Raw genomic sequence first — 10,929 nt, forward strand, 5'->3', positions numbered from 1 at the left:
GTTTCTTTTGCTGTTCAGTATAGCTGCTACCTGTAATACGTCAGAGTAAAACATGCCAGTGGGAGTGATCTCCTTAAACCCTGTGTATGATAGCCCGTCATGCTGACCACATGGTTCAGAATTACTCGTTTCGATATCAGTCATGGGACTATTAGAGCAGACACGCTTAATTTCATGGCCGCCGGTACCATCCCGCGAGACAGGATTGTTCACTATATCCGTGTTCAATGGCTCGTGATATTGATTTAGCTTACTTTCGGCATTGACCAATATGCCCCTCAGAATAGAAGTTTTGCATCACTGTAACATTTTGTGGCGTTGCATAACACTCAAGACTGTCTGCTCAAAGGTAAAACCATTTAACCGTATATATTTAATACCTTCATCCGTTTGCCTCAATCTGGCAATTCATTTATGGATTTAGCGAGGGATAACGTTATATTGATAGATGCAGTTACAACCCGGGCGGTGAAATCGAAACATAGAACAAGGGGGTGCGATTTCTTCAGTAACTTCAGTAACGTTTCGGAAGTTTACGTTTAGATTCCACCTGGAACAATATATATATGATGCTGAATAAGACAAACTCCTATGTACATAGCCAAAAACATAAATTGCCGACAAAGTATTAAGTTACCTTCCGGTTTGGTAATCTAAATATACACCTTTTTTCCTCCTTTTCAGTGAAAGGCACTCCAATACTATTTATAACACCGAAAACAGAAGATGTAAGAACATTTTCGCCTTAATGTTTCCTGTAAAGTCAACATTTACCATGTTGAATGGTAAAAAATAGGGATAATAATTATGCACATGGCATTGGATTTGTATTGGTCTGCTACATGTTCCTTACTAATTTAGGAAATTTTACCAAATTTGACGATTCAGTAATTTACTAATTTGTTCCATAAACCAGACCTCCACACGGTGTGGAATTCGTTTGTAAAATACAAAGACGCGAAAGAGTTTTCGTTTTGCTTGTTTTATAATTTCCCTAATGTAGAACGCTTGCCCCTTCAGTGAAACCTTTTCCTAAAACCTGCACCATACTTCAATGGACGCTGTAAATGGGTTTCACGCTTTAGTCAATGGTAGTACAAATAGTGTGCCAATATAATGCGGTGACTGAAGGTTTAGTTTTAGCGCTTTTAGCAATATTCCAGCAGCCATGCGGCGGGGGACGCAGAAATGGGTAACACATTGTGCCCATGTGGGGAATCGAACCCGGGTCATTTCGGCGTGACGAGCGGGATAAACTTTAACCACTAAGGGCTACCCCACCGCCCTCAATATAATATGTAAGCAGTGATTGAAACGGTATTGCTATTCAACTCATTGCAACAGCGGTCAGCTCCCCAATCAGATCTTGGAATCCTGGGCTAGATTTTCCGAAGCTCTCTTAGCGCTAAGATAGTCGTAAGTTAATGTATGGCACTTACGACTATGTATGAAAACTCAAAATCAAGGCTTAAAGTGATGAATGTAGTTACATGTGAAGTTTACAGGCTATGTGTATTGAGAGAGATGACAGTACAAGGTGGCCAGACCAATCCTGAATCATCAGTCTGACTATAGCCACCAGCTCAAATCTACCCTCAGTTATATAATGAATAAGCCAACCACTTAACAGTAAGGTGGAATTAAGTGGTGGGTGAGTGAGTATGTTTAACGCCGCTTTTAGCACTATTCCAGCATGACCACCGCGGCGGGGGACACCAGAAATGGAAGCTACACATTGTGCCCATGTGGGGAATCGAACCCGGATCTTCGTCGTGACGAGCGAACGCTTTAGCCACTGAGGCTACTCCACCGCCCTGTAGATGGGTTAGAACATCAGGGATAAACTTGGCAGTGTGAATTGGGCCAGGAATTAAAATCTGAGTATGAAGACCAATACTTAACGCGAAGGAAATAGATCCCTAGCATGTATTTTCCTGAAATTAACATGCACAGTGGTTTTGCGCATTATTTATCATAGAGTCGTTGTCGGCCGTGCTACGCTGTGATGTAAAATGCAGCGGTCGATCCTTGATTCGCTCGCGGAATCCGGTAGCTTACCCCTGTCCTTTATACATTGGAAGCTGTATTATATTTGACGGAAATCAGTCATATATGGGTGCAACTAAACCTGTCTCTGATTACTCCTATGTAGGTATATTATGTATTAATGATTATACATTGTATTTTTGTATGAACAGATGCTCCGTGGTGTAGTGGTTAGAGCGTCCGCCCGGAGAGCGGAAGGTCTTGGGTTCGATCCCCGACCGCGTCATACCAAAGACGTTAAAATATGGTACTTGTTGGTCCCTGCCTGGCGCTCGGCATTAATGGGTACAACAAGGACTGGTCGGCTCGGAGTCAGTATAATGTGTCTGAGTGGGGTATTCATGCTTCACTGCGGCATGAGTATCTCCAGTGGGCTAGCACTATAAAACCAACTTCAGTCTGGGCTAGTACAAACAGCCGCACGTACACATACACACGCATGCACGTCGTCATATGGCAGAAATATTCTCAAGCACGACGTAAAACCCAATTTCGAGATCTAACTGAATGTCACGTAGTACTGAAGATATCTACATCCGGTAGGATCAACTGAATATCGCATTAGTACTGAAAGATATGTACCCATCCAGTGAGGATCTAACTGAATGTCACAGTGGTACTGAGATATCACCTATCAGTGAGGATCTAACTGAATGTCATTTAGTCCTGAAAGATATCTACCCATCAGTGGTCTAACTGAATGTCACATTAGTACTGAAAGATATCTGCCATCCGAGTGAGATCTAACTGAATATCATTAGTACTTGAAAGATAATGTACCCATCAGCGAATCTAACTGAATGTCACATTAATTGCTGAAGATATCTACCCATCCAGTGAGATCTAACTGAATGTCACATTAGTCCTGAAGATATGTACCCGTAGTGAGAGATCTAACTGAATGTCACAGTAGTCCTGAAAGATATGTACCCATCCAGCGAGATCGCTGGTAGTCACATTGAGTACTGAAAGATATGTACCCATCCAGTGAGATCTAACTGAATGTCACATTAGTCCTGAAAGATATGTACCCATCCAGTGAGATCTAACTGAATCACAGTAGTCCTGAAAGATATGTACCCATCCAGTGAGGATCTAACTGAATATCACATTAGTACTGAAAAGATATCTACCCATCCAGTGAGATCTAACTGAATGTCACATTAGTCCTGTGAAAGATATCTAACATCAGCGAGATCTAGCAGATAATACATTGGTCTGAAGATATGGCGCATCCAGAAGTGAGATCCACAAGCACAGATGTCACATTAGTCCTGAAAGATATGTACCCATCCAGTAATTGAGATCTAACTGAATGTCACATTAGTCCCTGAAAGATATGCTTATTGCCATCCGAGTGAGGATCCTGAAACTGAATGTCACATTAGTCACCAAGAAGATATGTACCCATCCGAAGTGAGATCCTAGCTGAATGTCACTTTAGTACTGAAGATATGTACCCATCCAGCGAGATCTAACTTTGAGATGTCACATTAGTACTGAAAGATATCTGCCATCCAGTGAGAATCTAACTGAATGTCACATTAGTCCTGAAAAGATAATGTACTACCCATCCAGTGAGATCTAACTGAATGTCACATTAGTCCTGAAAGATATGTACCCATCGAGTGAGATCTAACTGAATATCACATTAGTACTGAATATCTACCCATCCAGTGAGATCTAACTGAATGTCACATTAGTCTGAAGATATGTGCCCATCCAGCGAGATCTGGCGGATGTCACATTAGTCTGAAAGATATGTGCCATCCAGTGAGATCTAACTGGATGTCACGTGGTATGAAGATGTGTACCCATCCGGTGAGGATCCTTGGATAATGCATTAGTCCTGTGAAAGATATGTACCCATCCAGTGAGGATCAACTGAATCAATCACAGATCCTGAAGATAATGGCCTTACATCAGCGAGATCTAACTGAATATAGAGTAGTACTGAAAGATATCTACCCATCAGTGAGGATCCAGCAGATAACTCGTAGTCCTGAAGATAATGTGCCCATCCAGTGAGGATCTAACTGAATGTCACATTGGTCCTGAAGATATCTACCCATCCAGCGAGATCACAACTGAAGATGTCGCTTTAGTGCTGAAAGATATCTACCCATCCGAAGCTGAGATCACAACTGAATGTCACATTAGTCCTGAAGATATCTACCCATCCTGTTAGGAATTTGACTGAATGTGCACATGAGTACTGAAAGATATCTACCCATCCAGCGAGATCTAACTGAATGTCACATTAGTGCTGAAAGATATCTACCCATCCAGCGAGATCTAACTTCGAATGTCACGAACTGGTCCTGAAGATATCTACCCATCCTGTTAAGTTGGCACTGGATGTCACATTAGTACTGAAAGATATCTACCCATCAGCGAGATCTAACTGGAATGTCACGTGGTACTTGAAGATATCTGCCCATCAGTGAGATCTAACTGGATGTCACATTAGTCCTGAAAGATATCTACCCATCCAGCGAGGATACAACTGAATGTCACGGTAGTCCTGAAGAGATATGTACCCATCCGGTGAGGATCTAACTGAATGTCACATTAGTGCTGAAAGATATCTACCTATCCAGTGAGATCTAACTGGATGTCACATTAGTCCTGAAAGATATGTACCCATCCAGTGAGATCTAACTGAATGTCACATTAGTCCTGAAAAGATATATACCCATCCAGTGAGGATCTAACTGTTAGTCACATTATTGCAGAAATACATTTAGTTCAGTTAAATGTCACGCCAATGGTAGAAAATATCTATGTTCTCGGATGATATAAATATCGTCTTATGGTAGATAGCCATATATACATTGGAGAGAGATGAATGCCACATTATGGAATAGACATATTCATCTTGATATATCTTTCATTTTATCACATTATGGTAGAGAGACATCTGTCGGTCTAGTTAGTCCTATAAAATATCACAATGTCAGAGATATAGTACTGATCTGCTATGTACAATGTGATCATTATTTTAGAGAGATCTGGTGCTTGATGTCAGGAGGAATGATCCAACACGTATTCACATGTGAATAGTACGATTCACACAATCAACCAAATCATCGGGCTTGACCCCACGATCCATTAGGAAGCATTACGTAACCACGTTGTTGGTTAACATACTAGTGAGTGAGTGAGTGAGTTTAGTTTTCCGCCGATTTTAGCAATGTTCAAGAAATATCACGACGGGGGATACCAGGAATAGGCTTCACTCATTGTACCCATGTGGGGATCGAACCGGGTCTTCAGCGTGACCACTAGGCTACCCCACTGCTTCGATTAACACACTGATTTTAAAAGGTGTCAGTAGCGTTATACGACTGGCAGTATCATTAATTATATTGCGCCCACCGAAACTAGCCAGTGACGAGAGACATACATCCGTTTCAACTTGTCATATATATACTGGTATCAGACTCGCCGTCTGGACCATCGCATTTCATGAATCTTCATAAATATTTTGTGTCATGGGACATTATTTATGTGTCAGGTGACATGATAAGCAAACTTCATCATGTTGATAATTGCTAGTATGTGATGGATATGAATGTTGGGCTCAATGTCACAGACTATCATGCATATAACACCGTTGTTTAATATGCGCCGATCACGTCGTATGCCAGCGGCTGGACGAACCCAGACTCGGCGGGTTCTAGGGTTTATAGACGGGTTGCAACGGTTTGTTTTCGTTGCCACGGGCTGCTTACAGGTTATGAAATCATATTTATTTGTGAGTTTGTGTGGGTTCATTGGTTGCCATGGGATGTCGACGAGTTGTAAAGTTTTGTTTATTTATCGGTTGTAAGGTTCGTGTAGATTGGAATACTGTGTTGATGGATTGTAACGGCTCCTTGTGGTGTACATGGTTTGTTAAATTGAAACGGGTTGTAAAAGGTGTGAATTGTTGCAACGGTTTTACTAATGGGTTGGAATGATTTTATTAAGTTGCAACGGTTAGTTGATGGATTGTAACGGTTGATTGATGGATTGTAACGGTTGATTGATGGATTGTAACGGATTGTTGGGTTGCAACAAATTCGAATTGAAATTCGAATCCCCGTTTTACCCTACGGTCTGAGAGCCATTGGTTTAGCATAAAGACATCGCAAAGAATAATCAATTATTTTTGTTGTACGAAATTTATTTATAAAGTCCTCAAATTTAAATATTTTCAGAGTCTTCTATTTCATCACAAATACACATCAGTTGAGGCCTTCTCAGCCTGTGGCCACTCGCAGACGCCATATAACAGTCCGACCAAACAAAGTCAATATTGATCACGTTATAGGTCAGTAGTGATCATATGACGATAGATGTGCAATATTCGCAAACTGTGTCTGTAATTTGACCAGATATTTACCTGGACGTTTTCTATAGCGAGGTCAGCATTTACATTTAATGCTTTGTCATGCAACACGGCCCTGTGTAAAACCAAAAATCCTTGATATATACTGACGGTCAAAAGAAACGTTACTATAGTTAAACATCATTTTTTGTGGTTTAAAAACCACAAAAAACATGAACGCATGAAATAAAACGAACTGTATTGATGAACAATACTAAATCAACTTTTAAAAACACAGTCATTGAGCAAATGATATTGGCATGATAGTTGCCCGACGAAAATCATGTAATGGACAATAGTCAAACACGTGTTAAGTCGTACAGCTCGATGACACATTAACACAATAGCGTGTATCACCACCGACACAAACAAAACTCTGAATTTACATGTATGGGATGTATCGACTTTTTTCCTGCAGGGCCTGAATTAATCCTTATCGGTTTGCTTGTGGATGTGGCCACTGTCGAACAAGAATGGGTGAGTTCGTGAGTTTGGTTTTAGGCCGCTTTTAGCAATATAACGGTGGGGGACACTAGAAATGGACTTCACACATTGTACCCATGTTGGAAATCGAACTGGGTCTTCGGCGTGACGAGCGAACGCCTTAACCACTAGATAGGCTACCCGCCACCTCTGTCGAACAAGACGAACCAGGACATCCCAGAGGTGTTCTATTGGCTTAAAAGGAAGTTATTTATACCTCTTGAAGTTCTGTGAGCCCTATTTCCTGTCGACTAACCACAGATCCCAAGGCTTTCGTTGCTGCCCACTCCGGCACGTGCTTTTAACTTTTTTCGCTTTTCATTAGAGTGTGTGATTGAGTTAAGATTTAGAGTCACATCGGCAATGTACAGCCATATCGTGACTATAAAATATATACTGTAATAATAAAGTTATTTTGTAAAATCTGTCAAAAGGACAGTAAAACAACTAGGCTATCACAGATAAAAGTTAAAACTAGTATGTAAGCATTAAAACATTTATTACATTACAGGACAATACCATATAAAACTGGGCTATAGATCACCAACAACTGAAGGAAGAGATCACCATTCTAGGGACCATGGTGTTCTCAGTAATTCTTGTGACTTATCATGTCAATAATAATAATGGGCCTAAAGGCAAAGTTCGTTCACCAGTCGCCCGCTCTCAATTTCCAACCCTCAACCCAAACACGCACAGCACTCCCTCCCATGTCCGATGGAATCCTGCAAGTAACCCTCTGTAATGATACTATTTGATATTGTACACGTGTTCAGGCTGTGTACTTGTCCGTTGTTATTGCACTGATAGGCATGCTTTCCTTTCCAACATCGTGATCTACGTGATACAAGTATGATGTTGCAGGTTGCGGCATTTCACAACATTCAGTCGTTCTCTTCCACTTTGACTCGTGCTCTAAAATTACGCATGGTGCAGAACCTCTTTATGTGTGTCGGCAACAGGATACAAAGCCTAGTATGTACAAAACGCCGTACTAATCAGACAGCAAATACGAGACAATTCGGTAGTTGTCTCGCCCGCTTGTGTAACACCAACCTTCAAAGGAATCGGGTAAAATTCAGATGTAACTGAATAAGATCCCCGTGTCTCTTATATGGAATCTATATACTGTAAAAGTAGCTTCTCGTTTGTCAATACACATATCAAGCTGATACGGAAAATTGAATTAGATGATTAAATAGCTTCCTCGAGGGATATGAAACTTGGGTTTCGATTAGCATCTGAGGCAGACTATTAATCTATTTACGTCCCAAAAATTGGATTTGCGGCCCCTATTTTGCTCACAGGCTAAGAGAAAATTGAAAGCGTTCTTTATTACATGGTCAAATGTGTGGATATATGAAAAAAATATTTACAGTAATAACCTTTTTATATGTTTTGATGATGAACGTTACGTAGTCTTTGTTCTTGCGTTCATTGATGAAGTCCCTTGATTCGGAAAGTTATACCAATTGTAAGCGTATTAAAGCAATATCAGCCACGTTTACATTATGTCAGATTTGCTGATTATATATTCATTTCTATTCTATTCATTTGTCCTGTATACAATTTAATATTTTACGATTGAATGTAGAATGAACCAGGTCCTAATGAATTCAGAAATCCTCGAAGTGTCGGTGGGGTAGCCTAGTGGTCACAGCGTTCGCTCATCAGGCTGAAGGCCCGGGTTCGATTCCTACATGGGTGCAATGTGTGAAGCCCATTTCTGGTGATGGTGCTGGAATATAGATAAAGAGGCATAAAACCCAGCTCAACCAACTCAACGAAGTCTTTGACACCACAAGAAATGCATTGGTATCTTGGTAACTTATAATGAGTGTGCGAGAGGAAAGAAGAGCTAGACTATTTCAACCAAGAAAAATGGCATAGCGATGGGGTGTGTAGATGTTGAGAGTAGTAGAGCTGGAATATCTGATGAAGTGTGTCAATGATGTGTGTGCTACCTGTAGCTATTGGGGTGAAGCTGTAGACAGAAGACGAGCTATACCATTTCAATCCAGGAACAATCGCCTAGCGATGGGAATCTAGATGTAGAGAGTGAAGTAAAACTGGAATATCTGAATCCAGTATCAATGATGTGTGCGCCATCGGTAGCTACGTGAATGTAGCTGTAGAAGAAGAGCTGGGGCTCCTTTTCACGAAGCAGCCTTTACTAAGGTTAACCTTAACTCCCATTCTTTAACATTCAGTAAGGTTACCTTAGTGACTTACGATCACCTTAGTGCTTTGTGAAGGAGGCCCTGGACTATATCCAATCCAATAAGGGCATAGCGATGGGAGTTTGGATATACAAACTGGTAGAGCTGGAATAACGGAACCCGTAGAAATGATCTGTAAGTTATCGGTAGCTACTTGAGGTGTATATGCGGAGGAAAAAGACCTGGGCCTTCTTTCACAAAGGCACTAAGGTGATCGTAAGTCACTAAGGTAACCTTAGTGCAATGTTAAAAAGAATGGGAGTTAAGATTAACCTTAGTAAAGATTGCTTCGTGAAAGGAGCCCCTGGACTATTTCCACCCACTAACAATGGCATAAGCGATTGGAGTGTTGATGTAGAGAGTAGAAGAGCTGGAATATCGGAATCCAGTAGGAATGATCTGTGAGTTATCGGTAGTGATAAATGTAGAGTAGAAAGTCTGGAACACTTCAACCCCGAGGTAGTTCAGAAAGTACATGTACACATGCAATCGGTAACGGTGGCGCATTGAAGTGTTAAATTGCATGTGAATATCAAGTAGATGATAAAGCCCTATTGTAGCGATGGAAGGTAAACCACACTATATGTACTCAATGACACAAACTTTATAATGGCTTGTTTTTAATGATATCAACGTAGATACATTGATAACAAAAGAGATGATTACCAGATCAATTACCAACAGATTTGCATAAATACTCTGCACTTCGATGATAGAACTTTACACAACGTTAAACCGTCAAACACTTGATTAATCCTTAACATTGACTGGAAATGGCATATTTTTAAATGGCTGTCTGGCTTTGAGTGTAGCAGGAATACTCAGAACATGTACGTCGTGCCCTTTAATACCATCAATACCATCACAACGTGTTGCCTTTGTACAGGATGATATGTGTCAGTTCGTACCTGAAGAATAATCAGGTTGTACTCGGCGAAAAGGTGCCGTTTTTACATGGATATACGCGTCCCACCAAGCTCGCGAAGAGTGCATTTGCTCATGACTGACTGACTGAGAGTTTGGTACGCCGCTTTTTGCATTAGCAACATAAAATCAGAAATGTGTTCATTGTGCCCAATTTGCCGTACATGAAATTTGTTCTGTGATTTGATTTTTACTTGTGATTGCAACATTGCCAATGTTTACAATAGTATTATTACTTCAGAAAGTAAAAAATTCCTAATGTTAAAAACTTGAGAACCTTCTCCAGCTGCGAAATATTAACATGTCCAAAATCAGCAAACAATGTGCAAACTAAACAGTTTGAAACTGATTCCATCAAGTAAATATGTTCAGATTCTTTCTAAATCAACTAATGCGCTGTTTAAACGTAAGGCCACCGAAGCATAAAATCCAGTACTGTCATCTTGTTTTTAACATTTATTGAATGTAGACACTTAGTTAAGCACCCCTGACATATCTCACGATGGAATGAGCCCCGAACTTAAACCTTTGGAGCATATCTGGGACATGATTGGTCGTCATGTTCTCCAAAGGGATCCTCCTGTACACGAGGAATGGCGTACACTGTCCCTTCAGAGGATCAGGAGTCTGACAGGAGGTATGAGGAGGAGAGTGCTGGTTGGCATACAGTCATGGAGGTTACATGTGTAAGAAACGCAAAATGACATTTTGAATGTTAACATTCACCAATAAATTCCACATTAAACATTCCATTGCCATAATTGTACAGACATGGTTTTGTATTAAAACCAGTGTTTGTTTTTTAAATGAGCAATTATCATCATAAAATCAACATGATCTTCCAATCATTTTGTTGAGTCAAAGGATCATACGGGTCAGAAAAAC

The 10,929-nt window shown here is 40.5% G+C and overlaps 1 long non-coding RNA gene across 1 annotated transcript; it reads right to left on the minus strand.

Moving 5' to 3' along the window:
* Positions 1 to 3,564: 3,564 nt before the first annotated feature.
* LOC124277531 lies at positions 3,565 to 9,382 on the minus strand. The gene is made up of 4 exons (XR_006898848.1): positions 9,303 to 9,382; positions 4,965 to 4,966; positions 4,135 to 4,145; positions 3,565 to 3,574 (listed from the first exon to the last, which is right to left on the minus strand). It is a non-coding gene; the product is annotated as an uncharacterized LOC124277531 (long non-coding RNA).
* Positions 9,383 to 10,929: the final 1,547 nt, after the last annotated feature.

The sequence above is a fragment of the Haliotis rubra genome, unplaced genomic scaffold, assembly GCF_003918875.1.
Source record: "Haliotis rubra isolate DU_JTF1 unplaced genomic scaffold, ASM391887v1 Scf2226, whole genome shotgun sequence".
NCBI lineage: Eukaryota > Metazoa > Mollusca > Gastropoda > Lepetellida > Haliotidae > Haliotis > Haliotis rubra.